This window comes from Chanos chanos, chromosome 1 (assembly GCF_902362185.1).
Source record: "Chanos chanos chromosome 1, fChaCha1.1, whole genome shotgun sequence".
Taxonomy (NCBI): domain Eukaryota; kingdom Metazoa; phylum Chordata; class Actinopteri; order Gonorynchiformes; family Chanidae; genus Chanos; species Chanos chanos.
This window is the reverse complement of record NC_044495.1, coordinates 40,327,883-40,347,229: the sequence shown is the minus strand read 5'-3', so window position 1 is coordinate 40,347,229 and position 19,347 is coordinate 40,327,883. Positions and strand designations below refer to the sequence as shown.

At 44.0% G+C, this 19,347-nt stretch overlaps 7 non-coding genes across 7 annotated transcripts; all 7 read left to right on the top strand.

Annotated features, from left to right (window-relative positions):
- The first annotated feature begins 13,810 nt into the window (after window positions 1-13,810).
- Window positions 13,811-13,881, top strand: trnag-gcc (transfer RNA glycine (anticodon GCC)). Its single transcript has one exon. It is a non-coding gene; the product is annotated as a tRNA-Gly (tRNA).
- An 802-nt stretch (window positions 13,882-14,683) lies between these two features.
- trnag-gcc (transfer RNA glycine (anticodon GCC)) lies at window positions 14,684-14,754 on the top strand. The gene has a single exon. It is a non-coding gene; the product is annotated as a tRNA-Gly (tRNA).
- Window positions 14,755-15,556: 802 nt separating this feature from the next.
- On the top strand, window positions 15,557-15,627 carry trnag-gcc (transfer RNA glycine (anticodon GCC)). The gene has a single exon. It is a non-coding gene; the product is annotated as a tRNA-Gly (tRNA).
- An 802-nt stretch (window positions 15,628-16,429) lies between these two features.
- On the top strand, window positions 16,430-16,500 carry trnag-gcc (transfer RNA glycine (anticodon GCC)). The gene has a single exon. It is a non-coding gene; the product is annotated as a tRNA-Gly (tRNA).
- An 802-nt stretch (window positions 16,501-17,302) lies between these two features.
- On the top strand, window positions 17,303-17,373 carry trnag-gcc (transfer RNA glycine (anticodon GCC)). Its single transcript has one exon. It is a non-coding gene; the product is annotated as a tRNA-Gly (tRNA).
- Window positions 17,374-18,175: 802 nt separating this feature from the next.
- trnag-gcc (transfer RNA glycine (anticodon GCC)) lies at window positions 18,176-18,246 on the top strand. Its single transcript has one exon. It is a non-coding gene; the product is annotated as a tRNA-Gly (tRNA).
- Window positions 18,247-19,048: 802 nt separating this feature from the next.
- On the top strand, window positions 19,049-19,119 carry trnag-gcc (transfer RNA glycine (anticodon GCC)). Its single transcript has one exon. It is a non-coding gene; the product is annotated as a tRNA-Gly (tRNA).
- The last annotated feature ends 228 nt before the right edge of the window (window positions 19,120-19,347 follow it).

The window sequence follows — 19,347 nt, the reverse complement described above, 5'->3', positions numbered from 1 at the left end:
CCTAAAGTATGTATGAATGAAAAACTACGGGAGTATGAGGCATTACTCACAAAGAGGCACACTTAACCAAAAGAACTATCTGAGTGATGTTCTAGTGGAGTTACTTACACACAAAAAGGGGTAGTGAGGAAGGGAGAGAAAAGGGATGAGGAAGAAGAAGAGCAGGCCCAGCCACGTTCAGGTAGGAGTAACCGGGGGGGTGCTCCTATCCTTTTGAGCGTGTCTCTGCCTGAAGGGAGGAGACACTCCTTGGAATTTGGGAAGTATAATTTGAGCTTGAAATAATTTTACATAACTTTTTCCCATTAAAGAATAGTAAAATTACATCCGCCGCATTTTATGCTCCTGAACAAGACCAAATATGGTTTCTTTTTCATTAAAAACAGCACAGTTACACTGATGGTCATACAATTAGCTGCTCGTGACTTGGCTCCTGGTTATTTTTAAATTTTACCGCGCATTTATGACTATACGAACAGTTATGACTCAATATGTGTATTTATTGGATCATATCATATGGTTTCATTTCTCTTTTGTTCTACATAGTTTGTGTCCGAGTGGAGCAATGCAGATGGGGCCTGTGGCATGGTCTGAATTCCATTCTCACAGGGAAACTAACCTCCCGAGGTGATCTGGTCTCTCGCAATTATCAGCATTTGACCAAATGGTCTGGGGGTTGCTGCGCTAAAACATCGAGCCTGGCGTCTGTTTGGTGTTACAGCGAGTGGTTTCTGCTTTGGTGTGCATTGGTCCTGAACACAGGGAGGCCTGGGCCATAAAGAGAAAACCGATTAAAGGGGATAGGGATAGAGAGGCAGAGTGAGCATGACAGAAATAGATAAGGAAGGGTGAAAAAGAGGGAACTTTAATTACTAAGGAACACTTAAGGTTAACAAATGTCCTTTTCTTTCTGAAAGCTGCACAGTGTCCGCCCGACAAGTGGAATATCAGCAAGGCAGGGACATAATTTTTAACAACACACAATGATAAGATATTAATAAGATATAATAAGATATTAATGTTAGGAAGCATTGTATTCTGTACCGGATATGAAGTGGTCATTACACAAGCATCTGTTGCTTGTGGTGTCCCATCACTCAGTTTTCTTTGCTTCTAGCATGTTCAGTAGTCCACTTATGTTGTCTTTCAGGATCTTTAGGAATCCGATAAAATGCTCCCTCTTTTACTTGTCCCCATTTGTTCTGGCAGCCTGGTGCACAACAGTTATCCACCATGTTAACTCTGTATAAATACAGCGGGCGAAGAGACTAGCTGCTAGCAGTCATTTGCCCAGCAATACTCCCACTTTCCTGCCAATGTGGCAGTGCTTTGATTTTGACTGTTGAATGTCGGATGGTGTGACATCAACTAGCGCAGTGATGACAGCCTCTTAGAATGTGCTATAAAAAAAGTGGGGGGGGGGGCTTATCTAATACCTGTCACTTTTATTTTGCTCAGAGTCTTCTAGCTCTTTTCTACTAGGATGGTGCTGGTGCGGAGCCAGTGCTGGCTTGGTGCCCTTTGAAAACCAGCTCGCATTTCCACAGGTTTGGGAACCAAACCTTATGTAGTGAAAGTTGGGATAATTTCCGTGGGGAAATAAATCATGGAAGACAGAACGCATCTGCTTTGCTTGCTTTTGATAAATTTACTTTTACACTAGGCTTCCACACAGCAAAACACCTCGCAAATTTCACTCTACCACTTTTTGCTCTGGGGGCAAAATTCCCCCCCCCCCCAAAAAGCAAGCCTGTCACCTAGCTCAAAAGTTGGAGTGCTTAAATGAAGGTCTACAGTGGTTTATTTGCACCGACCAGAGCTGTTGAGAAAGTTTTTCTCCCTCTCTGGCTCCGACTACGTTCATGTAACATGTAAACAACAATCCGGGTTGATGTAGATACAAAAGGTTGACCATGTATATTTTAATCATATACATATTTTCATGCTACACATAGCCTTTAGCCATCGCCATCTTGGTCAGACTTTTTTTGTTACTCCAGCCTTGCGTCATGTACCAAACACATCACACGCTGAACTGATTGGTTCTCGTGTGGTTCTCATTTGCATAGCCACTGACGTCAACAGTTCCAACTTTAGGGACCAGCAATTTTGGGGTGCCGTGCCGGTGCCAGCTTTTTGGCACCGGCACCAGTATTTTTTCAGTGGAAAAGTGCTGCCCCGGTACTAGTTTAGGCACCAGCACCACGTCAATGGAAAAGACAGATATTGTGGAGGATGCAGCAGGCTCCAATGACCTTAAGAACAAACAGAGGCTGGATCTCTAGTGCCCGCAGGAAGATGGAGCGCCAGCGTGTTTTAAGGACATTAAAGGTATGTTTGATGATGCCCCTGGCCTTTGCATGATGCCTGTTGTATCTTTCTTACATTCAGCCTATACATAAAAATTAAGTTGAAAATATTTGTTTCACAGTAACCAACATGACAATTTCCTGTGTGTGATTGTAGGTGTAATGAGAAGGGGATGATGTTCTTACTTGCTACAGGCTGACGGTATTGGGTCATTATGGAGATGGGGTGCTGCAGGTATGGGTATCCCCCATCTCCTGAGAGAAGGAAGCCTACTGGTTGATAAAGGGCCTGCTTATGGATCTCTGAGCTCCTCCTCAACTTTAACTTTGTTAATTTATTCACAATATTTTCAGCAACAACGCTATATTTTGGAACATCATGATCACCCACAACACACAGGCTTTGATTGACAATGAGATCTACAATGAATGCACTTTTTATAGCCAAACATTACTCAACAGACTCAGCGACCATCTTGGTCTACCATTTGTTTAGATTTGTTTAGATTGTTTAGATCTTTTAGCCTACCTGCTACACCTTGTAAACAGCAATGGAGAAGGAAGTGGAGCAAAAGAGCTTGAGTACTGAGACAACAAGAAAACCGTCGCCCTCTTCCAAGTATCCTTCTAGTGAATAATGTTCATTGTAATGTTAAGACTAATATGACTAGGTATTCAGCTAGAGGAGAGACTTTTCCCATTAGTGTACTTTAACGCCCATGTAGCTCACTTTGGTCTAGAGTAAGATGGACCATATCTCATAGTAATCTATTTCCAATTCAACTAACTCCCTCCTGAGGTTAGGTTTTATCAATAGTAGATCACTTTCACATAATGCATTGCTGGTTAGTGACCTGATCAGTGATCTTAGCCTTGACATGATAGATTTGTGTGAAACTTGGTTAAAGCCAGATGTTTTTCTCCCTTTAAACGAAGCTTCGCCCCCTAACTATTCCTTTTCTTTTGTTGCTTGGGCAGCAAAGAAAGGAGGAGGTGTAGCTCTGATCTATAATACTAAATTTTCTCCCAACACCTTTAGCTTACCTAATTTTGCCTCCTTTGAGCTGCTCTCCGTGAAGCAATCCTGCACTACATCATTTTTTCTCATAGTAGTGCTCTATCATCACCCGGGGCCCTATAGTAAATTCCTAGATGGGTTCTCTGAATTTATCTCTGTTATTCTAACTAGAGTGGATAAAATCTTGATACTGGGGGACTTTAATGTCCACATCAGTAACAGTTCTGATTCTCTTAATAAAGCTTTTACAGCTATCATAGACACTTTTGGCTTTAAACAATATGTCCACAAACACACTCATTTCAGTGGCAACACTTTAGATCTTATTCTAGCTTGCGGACTAGATGTCTCCCGCATAGTCGTCTCTCCCTACTCCGCTGCCCTCTCACACCATTTTCTTATTACTTTCCAAGTAACTCTCCTGTTCACACCAGTTGTTTCTACCACGGTACGTGGCTGCCGTTGTATTAATGCTTCCACCACTGCTGTGCTCGCTGACCTGCTTCCTACTGCTCTCAACTATTTCAATGATCAGCAAAGGTCTTTCAACAACTTGACTGACAGTATAAATTCTACCCTAGATATGATAGCACCATTAACTATAAAAAATAGGCGAAAACACTCAACACCTTGGTTTAATGATGATACCCACGTGCTGAAACAGGTGCGTAAAACATTGGAACGAAACTGGCAGGCCACTAAACTAGAGGTTGAGCTTGATAGACTATAAACAAGCCCTCTTCACAGCCAAAGCCATGTCTTACTCGAAAAGCATTAATGTCAACTAAAATAACCAGCTTCCTTTTTGTTACAGTATCTAAACTTACCCAGAATCACTCTCCTCAATCTAGCCTTTTTACTACAAATCATTTTGTTGAATTTTTCTCGCAAAAAATAGACGTAATTCATCCTGATATTCAATTTACTTTATCAAATCAGGCTGCCTGCATGCTCTCTGTCACTGCACCTGAGATTAATCAGCATGTGCACCCTTTAACTCAATTTAGCCCTCTCTCCCTAGACGCGCTGTCCAAATTGCCGCACTCTGCTAATCGAGCCTCTTGCCTCCTCGTCCCTCTACCTGCTAAACTTTGCAGGTTTTTCTCGGTTGTCAGCCCTACAATGCTTAACGTTCTAAATATGTCACTTAAATCTGGTGTTTTACCCTCCGCTTTTAAAATGGCTGTGATCAGACCTTTATTTAAAAATCTGAACCTTGACCCTGAAGCCTTAAATAATTAAAAGCCGATCTCTAATCTCCCATTTCTTTCAAAAATACTTGAAAAAATTGTAGTTGCTCAGTTTATAGCCCATATGTCCTCTAACAGTTAATTTGAAATGTTTCAGTCAGGCTTCAGGTGTTTTCACTCTATTGAAACCACCCTTACTAGAGTAACTAATGATCTTTTAGTAGCCATGGACACTGGTGCTCTCTCTATTCTTATTTTTCCTTGATCTGAGTGCAGCATTTGACACGGTTAATCACACTATATAGTTAAAGCGCCTGGAAAATCAAACTGGCATTTGTGGCCAGGCGCTTTCTTGGTTTAAATCATATCTCTCAGAGAGAAAGCAGTGTGTCCACTATATCAATGTGACCTCTGAGTATCATGAGCTTAACTATGGTGTTCCTCAGGGGTCAGTCCTTGGCCCTCTCTCATTCTCTATTTACATGCTTCCTTTGGGTGGCATTATTCGTAGATACAACATTAACTTTCCTTGTTATGCTGCCGATAATCAGATTTTCTTGCCCATCAAGCACAATGACTTCTCTGAATTGGCTAACCTTGATGCATGCCTTTGTGCTGTAAAGGGTTGGATGTTTTCAAATTTCCTGATGCTTAACGCAGGTAAGACTGAAATGCTGGTTATTGATCCTCCTACACATAAGCATCATTTTAGTGATCTTATCCTAAATTTTGACAACTGCATCATCTCTCAGAACTCTACAGCTAAAAACCTTGGTGTGATTTTTGACTCCAGTCTCTCGCTAGTCACTCATATCAAAAACACAACCAAAACTGCCTTTTATCACCTCCGTAATATCGCTACAGTTAGGCCCTTTCTAAGTATGGCTGATGCAGAAACCATTGTTTACGCATTCGTCACGTCTCACCTCGATTACTGCAATGTTTTGTACTCTGGTCCGCTTGCCTCTATTATCAAAAGTCTTCAGCTGGTCCAGAATTCTGCTGCCAGAATCCTGACCAGAACAAGGAAGTCTGACCACAGTACACCTGTCCTGGCTTCCCGTCATTTGCTCCCAATTCATGCAAAGGCAGATTTTAAGGTCCTCTTATTAACATATAAAATTCTATATGGGCCTGCGCCTCTTCAAAACTAAACAAACTAAAGACTTATCCATTTATTCTGACAGTCCTTCAGGGTTGATGGAGATAAACAATGTGATCCGCAGGTCTTTTACTACTCAGAAGGCTACGACTTAGGCACTTTACATTTTTTTTTCATACATTAAAAAGTTACTTGATAGCTAAACCAATCATTTTTCACAAGAAAGTGTTTCACTTTCACAGAGGATTGGTTAGCATTTCCAGCTTCAGCGAAAGATATATAGTTCTGCTTTCAGTACCTTGTCAACTAAATTGTTTACCTAAACAACCACAAAGAAATAATAATCAAAAACGTGCTTAATGATTCATTAACTTTTTCTTTGTCTTTGTTCTATATTGCCATTGACATTCAGTAGCCAGCTAGATAAAATATAAGCCAAGGACACCCACCCTTCCTCACTCTCTATTGACTAGTTGTGTAAGATGACACTGTACGATTTCTGTTTCGAGGACAGTAAGCACGAGCATTTTTCCGACACTGGTCAGTTTGTAGACAACAAAATTACTTTCTACATGCAATGTCTTCAAGATCTTCCAAACATAACGACCAATGAAGCTGCGGCATCAGCACCAAGGAGTAAGCCAGGGAAGGGCTTCAAGATGTATGTCTCCAGTTACATCAATAATTACAAAGGTATGTTAACTTACTAGCTTAGTAGCTACCTAACAGACAGCCACAGAGGACTAGCTATCTTGCTAACCAGCTAACTTTGCTATCAAACATTGGACAAATTGACAACAATTTGTCAATAGGTAAAGACTGAAAAAAGACCGACACAGTGAGGGCAACTTAAATACACAGAACAAACAAGACACGGGTGAAACACATTAACTAAATGACTAACAAAAGTTCTGGATGGCACCATCTGGTGGCCAAAATCTGTATAGAAGTCCCAAACCTGACAGTAGAGTATTTTAACAGATTTTACAGTGCTTCTTTATCCTCTGTACTACAGAGGACTTTATTTATTCAAAGATCACTCAACTCTATAGTCACTTGTCATTTTCTTAAAGCTTTTTGAATTAATTTAATTTACAATTTACACACACACACATGCACAGAGGACTAGACACACATAAAGAACTAGACAGACTCTGTCTCTCTCTCTCGCTCACACACACACACACACAAAGAGAGAGTTTAATTTAATCCTATTCCAAAAAATATGGACCATCTTTCCGTAAAAACAAATGTCTTCGCCTGATCCTCCTAGATGTTGCAGCCCAAAATGGGACTGCAGCTGTAAAGTTTCAAGCTGGCTTTGTAGCTCCTGTATTTTTCTCTTTAATGTTTCGTTCTCGTTTGCCAACTCATCTGCCATTACTGAGGTCGTCGGAGTAATGTTGTAATCATGATCAGGTGCTATTTGTACTTCCATCATGGAGTCAGATGCTGCAAAGTCCAGGGATATGAGGCGCCGTTGTGGACAAAAGTTGTGCGAAAAATGTGAGAGGGAACGAACCCTTTTCGCACAAGAGAGATCCAGTTACCAGGCAAGAGAGGTCCGATTAGCCCGCGAGAGCAATTTAAACCCTGCGAGGGAGATTGAAGCCCTCTAGTGACAGGTCCAATGGTCAGCGCACATGAATGAAAGTAGCTGGCAAGAGAGATCCAATGAACAGCGTGCGTGGATGAAAAGTAGCAGCTATTTAGGTTTACTTCTTGAAAATATTTCTCTATGTTGTTGCCACGACTCATATGGAAACAAAGTAGAACACAGAGAAATAAATTACTTACTTCCATATTTATACGTGTAGCCTGTTGGTAAGGACAAGTAGCAGCACTCTAACTTATGATTTTGATTTCTCATAGAGAGGTGAAGTGAATAAAACACTGAAGTAAAAATATCTGTTATAATTTATTAATCAGGTCATTATCAGCCTATAATTGTCATCAGTATGGTCATGATCATCATTATTATATTATCTAGCTATTCATATTAATTCACCTGGTAAATCAACAGAGATTAACTGACTGGTTAACTAGCTAACTGGTGTGAAGCTGCCTAGTTTGCAGCTACTTTTCATTCACAATCCAGTGGACCGTGCGTGCTGTCCATTCGATTGGTCCACTGGATTGCGTGTGCTGTTCATTGGACCTCTCTTGCCAGCTGCTTTCATTCTCGCTCACAAGGAACTTTCCTATGCACATGCTATTGAATGGACGCTGACCATTGGACCTGTCACTAGAGGGCTTCAATCCCCCTGACAGGGTTTAAATTGCTCTTGCGGGCTAACCGGACCTCTCTCGCCTGGTAACTGGATCTCTCTTGCGCAAAAGGGTTCGTTCCCTTTTGCATTTTTTGCACGACTTTTGTCCACAACGGCACCTCACACAAGGAAGGCCATCTCAGCCGACATTCCCAAACATTAAGCCTTAGTGTGGGTGTGGTATAATTGTTCAAGGCAAACAGAAAAGGTACAGCTCCTTTGTAGAGTCTTCTCCAACCCCCAGCCGTCACAACGAAATCACCTGTTTGGGAATGCCTACTACTGAGGCGAGTATGTGGAGTGGGATTGAAGTTGTCTCTATGGATCCTAATGAGCCACTGAGCCTGTACCTCAGGATTGACAGGAAACTGATGAAAGCTAATCCCCAAGTTGTACCTTGACGAATCAGCACATCGAGGCACACAACAATGTAGAGACATTTTCTTCTCTTGCTGTTGATATGTTAAACGTTTCTCCTTAAACTCGAAAACATAGATGATCGCCATTGCTATCCAGGTCTTCTTGCAACTCTCCTCACAGCTACTACAACAAACTACAAACGGAAACAGTATTGCACACCACACATAGCCCAGAAGTTAAGAGATGCTCTCTTGTGCACCAGGTGAATTTCTGGTGGAATTAAGTAGCTAGCTAGCCAATCACAGTGGAGAATGCACCAAGCAATGGAAAAAATTGTAATATGATGATTTGTGACATGAACAGGATCGCATTCTCCAGTCTCTTAGTGAAGATCTCAAGTTCTCTTTGGAGATCTGTGCTCTTAATGTTTCTAACTTCTTCCCTGGCATTTTTCTGGAGCTCCTACCCGTATAATCAGTACGTATAATCAGGAGTGAAAATTGGGCACCAGTTTGTAGGGAAGAAATACAGGAGGTAAAGACAGCCTGTTACGACCCCGTCTAGGGTGGGGTGAACATAAATGCGTGGGAGAACCTCCTTCTCCTGCCACCTGAGTGAACCCGAAACACCAGTACCAACACAGATATAATACTAGTCTGCTTTTTATTACTATATATAATTATTTACAAAAACGCAAAAGACTTCGGGGGTGAGCCAGGCCAAAATAATAAACAAAACACATCTAACTAAAGAGAAAGGGAATAACCTATCCAAAAGAGTACCAAAATAAAGACAAATCAACTTCCCTCCCTAACTAACATAAACAGGAGAAAATACATTCAAACTGAAATGGCACCCACCCCCTACGAGTGCTGACTACGAAGAGAACATAAAAGAAACCAACACGATAACCCACTATTAACACCTATTTACAAATTACATTCGATGTGGACTCGTGAGTCCACAACGTTACCAAAAAGATTTCACACCAAAACTCTATAGACGTAGCAGCAGGAGTTTAGCAGGGGGTTCCACCAGATGTGTCCTGCGCAGCTGTTGTCTTTTAAAATTCCCTCGGATGTTCCCCAGCCAATCGTGACCTGCCAGCAATCTGAAAAGAAAAATCTGTCAGGGAGCGAGAGGGAGAGATAGCGACAGAGAGAACACCCGAGCAGTAACAAAAATACGTCCAAGTATAACACAGCCAGTTAATTATCTAAACCGAAAATTGCATAGATTTATCATAAACAAAATTGGGATGTGTGTAGGAGATCTCGCCCATTGAGACTCTGCTTTGTAAATTGTGCATTTGTGTACCCTTACTACTGCAACAAGTGGCTTGAAGTGGTACTCAGAAGAGAAAAATAAATGAAAAGATTGAGAGGAAGATGAAAAAGAAGACAGGTGCAAAGAGGAAAACAGAAACGGAGAGACTTGAAGAAGAAAGACAGAGGGACAAAAGACGTTACAAGAAAGAAAGCTGGAGAGAATAACACACTGAAAGACTTGTCTTGGAAAGGCAGGCAGTGTTGAAAAGACAGAAGGCAGAGGCAGAAAGAGAGGAATTACCCATCAGCTTTTCTGGTTCAGTAGTGATCTAGCTGACATGACAGTACCTGTTGAACCCTGAAAATAATTCTCGTTCTTAGCTTTGCTCAGCAGGGGGGTATTCCAGAAAGCAGGATTTGCGAGTTAGCCAGATCTTTTAAGTCAAAATTTACGTAAAGCCGGAATTTTTGAATCCAGATACAAAGATCAGGGTAAGTCCAGTTCAGTTACTATGACAACTTATGCTCTGAAACTAACCTGAAAAATGTCAGGTTTGTTTGAGTTAAGCCCGACCACGCCTGCAGTATTTAAGTGGCAGAGGATTCAATTAGACGTTTCATCTGTTTCGATAATATTGTGGCCTTTCATTCAAGATCCAATTAACGTGGAAGCTCAAATTATTTGCGGTGCACTTCATTGGGAACGAGTTATTAGACATCTCTATCGTCACATATCATGGATTTGCGCTCACATCCTTACAAACTCTGTGCATTGCCCTTCATTTTTTGCCAATGGCAGTTTTCTGTATAACATTGGAGATGCTGAAAACATTGGGAAAACAACAGTGTGCAGAGCCATCCAAAACGTGTGACTTACACTGAAGCACTTTGCACATTTTCGTTGTTGTCACGGGACCTAAAGCCATCAAAGAGGAATTCTACAGATTAACAGGTTGGTTAGTCTTATGTAAAAATCTATATGAAGGGTTTAGGTACTGATCTGTTTGAACAATGAATAAGCATTATCTAACATTTCAAGATTTCCAAATGTAATTGGCTGTGTGGATGGAACACAGATTGTGGACGAAGGAGATTATGTAAATAGGACATCTTTTCACAGCATCAATGTGCAGGTAATGACAAGGGTTTAAGTCTCTTACTCAAATCTTCATTTCAGATAGTAATGCAACTCATTCTCCATTGTCAGGATAATATGTGATGCCACCCACATCAGGGTCAGTCTAGAGAGGGCATGTGACATCATTGTGGTGTTTCATAATATTGCCACAATAAGAGGAGAAAGACACTGTCCTCCAATTGTAGTGGAAGATGATGCGCCCCTATGCCACATTCCTTACAACCGAGATGGCCAGACTGTGAGGGACACAATTTGCCATAATCACTTCAGTTAAGTGCAACATCACCCCCAAATTTTTTTCCCCATTCATTTATTATTTTTTTCCTGCATGCTCAGCAGATTTCAGTTCCTCTTTAAGTCCTGCAAATAAAAATGAAAGGACATGCTTTAATTTATTAACACCATGCATACCAATGGAAAAATAAAATCATTTTATAAACCCACCTTTAACTTGACCTCCAGTATTTCAATTTCAAGTTGTTTTTTTTTTTATTTGAAGTTGTATGTCGTCCATCTGGAGGTCACATTTTTTAATTTGCTTCTCCAGATGGACTTTATATAGATCTTTTACCGGCATCTGGGAAGAGAGACAGCATTTTGTTAGGAGACTGTAGTGTTCGTTTATGATTTCACTGAGACACATGGGTGATAAAGATCCATATGAGAAGTTATTCTCACCGTGCTAAGATGTTCTCTGGGGTGTATTCCAGAAAGCAGGGTTAACAAACTCTGAATTTAATCCTGAACTCTGTTTAATCTTGATGAACCCTGAGATGGGAAGCTCAGAGTTTTCGGTTCCAGAACGGCTGATCTGAATTAGTTTAATCAACTCTGAGTATATTCACTCTCAGTTAAGCGTGTGCATGATGACTATAAAAAGCCATCATCAGTGGAGCTCCAATACCACAACCAGTGAGAAAAAAAGATCGTCTTACTTCACCCTAATGGAGCTCAAAATTCTGATGCGTGCTTATACTGAGTATGAGCACATTTTCAGAAGAAAAAGCAACACGGCGGCAGTGGCAAAGGAGAGACAACTAGCATGTGTGAGAATTGCTGCCTGAGTCAATGCGTAGGTTTGAAGGCAGTAGTCTATTCATTTAACATTTAACTACACTTTCCTTTAATATTGCAGGTGAAAGTGGTGGAATGTTATTGAATAAAATTCTATTTTCATTTAGGTGCAATCCCATGGGCACAAAACTCACTTGGCAGCAGCTGAAAATGAAATATAAAAACATACTTCAAACAGGTGAGGCATATTTTGGGGTTTTCCATTTCTCCCAACAGTCACTGATGGTGTCTCCTGCCATAACAGAACTCCCTGCAGTTGTAAGTACTCAATACTCCAGAGATTTTGCCAAAGCTAGTACTTTAAAGTATTCTGAGACAGAATGCTGTTCGTCACAGGATGATGATGATGAACACACATTGTCTGCTGCCACAGAGAGGGATTCATCTTAATATTATGTATGGTGGCTGCTGATATTTGTGTCCCCATTTAAATGCTTTTACATTCCTGTGTGGAATTTTGAGTTTAAAATGTACATTGAAGTAATGAGAATGAATGGAAAAACAACTTGCATGTTCTTATCCTTTTTAACAGAGCATGATTGGGCATTACCAGGAGGAGGGTCCATCAACCTCCACAGCACAGTTTAAAACAGTGAGATGTTCAGCAAATGCCTGGTTAGTTCTGTATGTAGAACTGTAGAATTTAATAACATCCTTATGTTTTCCCAGTAACCAGTAAAGGAGTTGTATAGAATGCATCTCATCAAGAAAATAGCTAAAACCGATTTATCACACTTGCATACTTGGAGCGACAAATTAGGAAGGCCGATCTTGAAATTGAAATATTGGAACACCAGTTAGAGGTGTTTTAAATGTAGGCTACTTCACCTATGCATCAGGCAAAATCTGTTGAGAATGATGCACTTACTGATGGAGGAATGTCAAGAGGAGTTAGGACTCCTTAAGTCATTGGAGATTAAGGTGGTTAGATGCAAAAGTCTTAATCAGCCATCAGCCTTTATTCAAATATATTAAACCTACCATTTATATAGGCGCTTGTGTCCTGGGGAGTAGTTCGCTCTGATGAGCTACCCCCGGGAATGCCACCCACAAATGGCCTCTCTGCGTTCTGGCTTAGTACTAGCTCTTCAGCCAGGGTAAAAGGTGGTGGCAGGGGCCACCAAGTGAAACTCAACTGTGATGCCTAGGCCTATATTTACAATTAAGGAAACAAATTAGCTATAAGGCAAATAAAATATTACCTGATTGAATTATGTTTTTGTATTTGACCTTTAGCTGCTGCCAAGTGCGTCTCACACCACTGGGGTTACATCTGATTCAAAAACATACAGTGCATCTAGTATTATAGTGTACAATGCAGGCAAATTACATCCAAATTCTTAAAAGTTACTTTAAATACTGAATGCAACATAACTATTTTACACAACTTGATAATCTTATGCATTAGCTCTGTCAGCAATTTTTTTGCCATGCCATCTCCCTTTCCTTTGCTGCTGTTGCTGTATTACTTTTCCTTAATAATATGTGCCGGTATTCTTCGTAGGCTTACACGATCACCTCAAAAAAGGTTGAACGCAGTTCTCTGCGCCAGCAGAATCCGTCATTTATCCATCTTCATTGTTCGAGTGATGATGGCTTTTAAAGTTCATCACGAATGCTCACAACCTATCCGAAACTGAGTGAACTTGATCTCTGGAATCATCTGTTCTGGAACCAAAAATTCAGCAGGTGTGGGATTTGGCTAACTCAAGTCAGAATTCAAGTTTAAGTTTAGGATTTTTCAAACCTTCTTTCACATATGCAGCACCAGGTAAGCAGTGCTCATTCAGCGTTAGCCTGACTTCGGCTAAAGCAAATTCGCGTCAGCATTACCCAGGTGTCAAAACATAGACAATTTGCAAGCTGAAACTAAGTCTCATGATGTTGAACACAGGGATGCTGTTAAGCAATAAAGGGAAGCTTTCGGCAAGTGAACACGCGATCTTGTGTCGGTCAGGAATCGGACCCGCATCTCCAGCCTGGCAGGTGAGAATTCTGCTTTTATTGGAGCACAGAAAGGCGTCTCTGGTCAACCGGCTAAAGGAGTCTGATTTTGGAGGTACCGCCACAGCGGCGCCCGTGCATTGGTGGTTCAGTGGTAGAATTCTCGCCTGCCACGCGGGAGACCCGGGTCCGATTCCCGGCCAATGCAAGATTTCACGTTTGTTTACTTTGCTTACTGTCTGACGCCGCTCCGAGCAAGTTAAAAATGGAGGCAGCTGAAGCCTCATTAACAGAAGGTAATCACGCTCACCCACACACTGGCGTTTGCTGCCAGGTGCCTTCATGTTCCACGGAAGCATTTGAAGGGTGCCTTCCACTGGCCCACAATCAGACTTGGGTCACTGGGAGGCAGGTACTTTACCAACGCCCACAACCACCAGTGAGCTGGGGCAGGTATTTTGGAGCCTCCACGTTCAAGCTAAGAGACCACCGCAAGCCCTTCCGGGTTTTAAGAAAAAGATTTGTAGGCCGTGGAGAGGTATCATATTTAATTCCAATCAGTGGCGTCCTGTACTTCACCACAGGAATTGTTCTTTTAATGATTCCCGGCTTGTTCTCATGAACTCTGGGCCACTTACAAAGCAGTGCGCCTCACTGAGCATTAATCAGATGCGGGCGTCCAGCACATATGCAGCACCAGGTGAGCAGTGCTCATTCAGCGTTAGCCTGACTTCGGCTAAAGCAAATTCGCGTCAGCATTACCCAGGTGTCAAAACATAGACGATTTGCAAGCTGAAACTAAGTCTCATGATGTTGAACACGGGGATGCTGTTAAGCAATAAAGGGAAGCTTTCGGCAAGTGAACACGCGATCTTGTGTCGGTCAGGAATCGGACCCGCATCTCCAGCCTGGCAGGTGAGAATTCTGCTTTTATTGGAGCACAGAAAGGCGTCTCTGGTCAACCGGCTAAAGGAGTCTGATTTTGGAGGTACCGCCACAGCGGCGCCCGTGCATTGGTGGTTCAGTGGTAGAATTCTCGCCTGCCACGCGGGAGACCCGGGTCCGATTCCCGGCCAATGCAAGATTTCGCGTTTGTTTACTTTGCTTACTGTCTGACGCCGCTCCGAGCAAGTTAAAAATGGAGGCAGCTGAAGCCTCATTAACAGAAGGTAATCACGCTCACCCACACACTGGCGTTTGCTGCCAGGTGCCTTCATGTTCCACGGAAGCATTTGAAGGGTGCCTTCCACTGGCCCACAATCAGACTTGGGTCACTGGGAGGCAGGTACTTTACCAACGCCCACAACCACCAGTGAGCTGGGGCAGGTATTTTGGAGCCTCCACGTTCAAGCTAAGAGACCACCGCAAGCCCTTCCGGGTTTTAAGAAAAAGATTTGTAGGCCGTGGAGAGGTATCATATTTAATTCCAATCAGTGGCGTCCTGTACTTCACCACAGGAATTGTTCTTTTAATGATTCCCGGCTTGTTCTCATGAACTCTGGGCCACTTACAAAGCAGTGCGCCTCACTGAGCATTAATCAGATGCGGGCGTCCAGCACATATGCAGCACCAGGTGAGCAGTGCTCATTCAGCGTTAGCCTGACTTCGGCTAAAGCAAATTCGCGTCAGCATTACCCAGGTGTCAAAACATAGACGATTTGCAAGCTGAAACTAAGTCTCATGATGTTGAACACGGGGATGCTGTTAAGCAATAAAGGGAAGCTTTCGGCAAGTGAACACGCGATCTTGTGTCGGTCAGGAATCGGACCCGCATCTCCAGCCTGGCAGGTGAGAATTCTGCTTTTATTGGAGCACAGAAAGGCGTCTCTGGTCAACCGGCTAAAGGAGTCTGATTTTGGAGGTACCGCCACAGCGGCGCCCGTGCATTGGTGGTTCAGTGGTAGAATTCTCGCCTGCCACGCGGGAGACCCGGGTCCGATTCCCGGCCAATGCAAGATTTCGCGTTTGTTTACTTTGCTTACTGTCTGACGCCGCTCCGAGCAAGTTAAAAATGGAGGCAGCTGAAGCCTCATTAACAGAAGGTAATCACGCTCACCCACACACTGGCGTTTGCTGCCAGGTGCCTTCATGTTCCACGGAAGCATTTGAAGGGTGCCTTCCACTGGCCCACAATCAGACTTGGGTCACTGGGAGGCAGGTACTTTACCAACGCCCACAACCACCAGTGAGCTGGGGCAGGTATTTTGGAGCCTCCACGTTCAAGCTAAGAGACCACCGCAAGCCCTTCCGGGTTTTAAGAAAAAGATTTGTAGGCCGTGGAGAGGTATCATATTTAATTCCAATCAGTGGCGTCCTGTACTTCACCACAGGAATTGTTCTTTTAATGATTCCCGGCTTGTTCTCATGAACTCTGGGCCACTTACAAAGCAGTGCGCCTCACTGAGCATTAATCAGATGCGGGCGTCCAGCACATATGCAGCACCAGGTGAGCAGTGCTCATTCAGCGTTAGCCTGACTTCGGCTAAAGCAAATTCGCGTCAGCATTACCCAGGTGTCAAAACATAGACGATTTGCAAGCTGAAACTAAGTCTCATGATGTTGAACACGGGGATGCTGTTAAGCAATAAAGGGAAGCTTTCGGCAAGTGAACACGCGATCTTGTGTCGGTCAGGAATCGGACCCGCATCTCCAGCCTGGCAGGTGAGAATTCTGCTTTTATTGGAGCACAGAAAGGCGTCTCTGGTCAACCGGCTAAAGGAGTCTGATTTTGGAGGTACCGCCACAGCGGCGCCCGTGCATTGGTGGTTCAGTGGTAGAATTCTCGCCTGCCACGCGGGAGACCCGGGTCCGATTCCCGGCCAATGCAAGATTTCGCGTTTGTTTACTTTGCTTACTGTCTGACGCCGCTCCGAGCAAGTTAAAAATGGAGGCAGCTGAAGCCTCATTAACAGAAGGTAATCACGCTCACCCACACACTGGCGTTTGCTGCCAGGTGCCTTCATGTTCCACGGAAGCATTTGAAGGGTGCCTTCCACTGGCCCACAATCAGACTTGGGTCACTGGGAGGCAGGTACTTTACCAACGCCCACAACCACCAGTGAGCTGGGGCAGGTATTTTGGAGCCTCCACGTTCAAGCTAAGAGACCACCGCAAGCCCTTCCGGGTTTTAAGAAAAAGATTTGTAGGCCGTGGAGAGGTATCATATTTAATTCCAATCAGTGGCGTCCTGTACTTCACCACAGGAATTGTTCTTTTAATGATTCCCGGCTTGTTCTCATGAACTCTGGGCCACTTACAAAGCAGTGCGCCTCACTGAGCATTAATCAGATGCGGGCGTCCAGCACATATGCAGCACCAGGTGAGCAGTGCTCATTCAGCGTTAGCCTGACTTCGGCTAAAGCAAATTCGCGTCAGCATTACCCAGGTGTCAAAACATAGACGATTTGCAAGCTGAAACTAAGTCTCATGATGTTGAACACGGGGATGCTGTTAAGCAATAAAGGGAAGCTTTCGGCGAGTGAACACGCGATCTTGTGTCGGTCAGGAATCGGACCCGCATCTCCAGCCTGGCAGGTGAGAATTCTGCTTTTATTGGAGCACAGAAAGGCGTCTCTGGTCAACCGGCTAAAGGAGTCTGATTTTGGAGGTACCGCCACAGCGGCGCCCGTGCATTGGTGGTTCAGTGGTAGAATTCTCGCCTGCCACGCGGGAGACCCGGGTCCGATTCCCGGCCAATGCAAGATTTCGCGTTTGTTTACTTTGCTTACTGTCTGACGCCGCTCCGAGCAAGTTAAAAATGGAGGCAGCTGAAGCCTCATTAACAGAAGGTAATCACGCTCACCCACACACTGGCGTTTGCTGCCAGGTGCCTTCATGTTCCACGGAAGCATTTGAAGGGTGCCTTCCACTGGCCCACAATCAGACTTGGGTCACTGGGAGGCAGGTACTTTACCAACGCCCACAACCACCAGTGAGCTGGGGCAGGTATTTTGGAGCCTCCACGTTCAAGCTAAGAGACCACCGCAAGCCCTTCCGGGTTTTAAGAAAAAGATTTGTAGGCCGTGGAGAGGTATCATATTTAATTCCAATCAGTGGCGTCCTGTACTTCACCACAGGAATTGTTCTTTTAATGATTCCCGGCTTGTTCTCATGAACTCTGGGCCACTTACAAAGCAGTGCGCCTCACTGAGCATTAATCAGATGCGGGCGTCCAGCACATATGCAGCACCAGGTGAGCAGTGCTCATTCAGCGTTAGCCTGACTTCGGCTAAAGCAAATTCGCGTCAGCATTACCCAGGTGTCAAAACATAGACGATTTGCAAGCTGAAACTAAGTCTCATGATGTTGAACACGGGGATGCTGTTAAGCAATAAAGGGAAGCTTTCGGCGAGTGAACACGCGATCTTGTGTCGGTCAGGAATCGGACCCGCATCTCCAGCCTGGCAGGTGAGAATTCTGCTTTTATTGGAGCACAGAAAGGCGTCTCTGGTCAACCGGCTAAAGGAGTCTGATTTTGGAGGTACCGCCACAGCGGCGCCCGTGCATTGGTGGTTCAGTGGTAGAATTCTCGCCTGCCACGCGGGAGACCCGGGTCCGATTCCCGGCCAATGCAAGATTTCGCGTTTGTTTACTTTGCTTACTGTCTGACGCCGCTCCGAGCAAGTTAAAAATGGAGGCAGCTGAAGCCTCATTAACAGAAGGTAATCACGCTCACCCACACACTGGCGTTTGCTGCCAGGTGCCTTCATGTTCCACGGAAGCATTTGAAGGGTGCCTTCCACTGGCCCACAATCAGACTTGGGTCACTGGGAGGCAGGTACTTTACCAACGCCCACAACCACCAGTGAGCTGGGGCAGGTATTTTGGAGCCTCCACGTTCAAGCTAAGAGACCACCGCAAGCCCTTCCGGGTTTTAAGAAAAAGATTTGTAGGCCGTGGAGAGGTATCATATTTAATTCCAATCAGTGGCGTCCTGTACTTCACCACAGGAATTGTTCTTTTAATGATTCCCGGCTTGTTCTCATGAACTCTGGGCCACTTACAAAGCAGTGCGCCTCACTGAGCATTAATCAGATGCGGGCGTCCAGCACATATGCAGCACCAGGTGAGCAGTGCTCATTCAGCGTTAGCCTGACTTCGGCTAAAGCAAATTCGCGTCAGCATTACCCAGGTGTCAAAACATAGACGATTTGCAAGCTGAAACTAAGTCTCATGATGTTGAACACGGGGATGCTGTTAAGCAATAAAGGGAAGCTTTCGGCAAGTGAACACGCGATCTTGTGTCGGTCAGGAATCGGACCCGCATCTCCAGCCTGGCAGGTGAGAATTCTGCTTTTATTGGAGCACAGAAAGGCGTCTCTGGTCAACCGGCTAAAGGAGTCTGATTTTGGAGGTACCGCCACAGCGGCGCCCGTGCATTGGTGGTTCAGTGGTAGAATTCTCGCCTGCCACGCGGGAGACCCGGGTCCGATTCCCGGCCAATGCAAGATTTCGCGTTTGTTTACTTTGCTTACTGTCTGACGCCGCTCCGAGCAAGTTAAAAATGGAGGCAGCTGAAGCCTCATTAACAGAAGGTAATCACGCTCACCCACACACTGGCGTTTGCTGCCAGGTGCCTTCATGTTCCACGGAAGCATTTGAAGGGTGCCTTCCACTGGCCCACAATCAGACTTGGGTCACTGGGAGGCAGGTACTTTACCAACGCCCACAACCA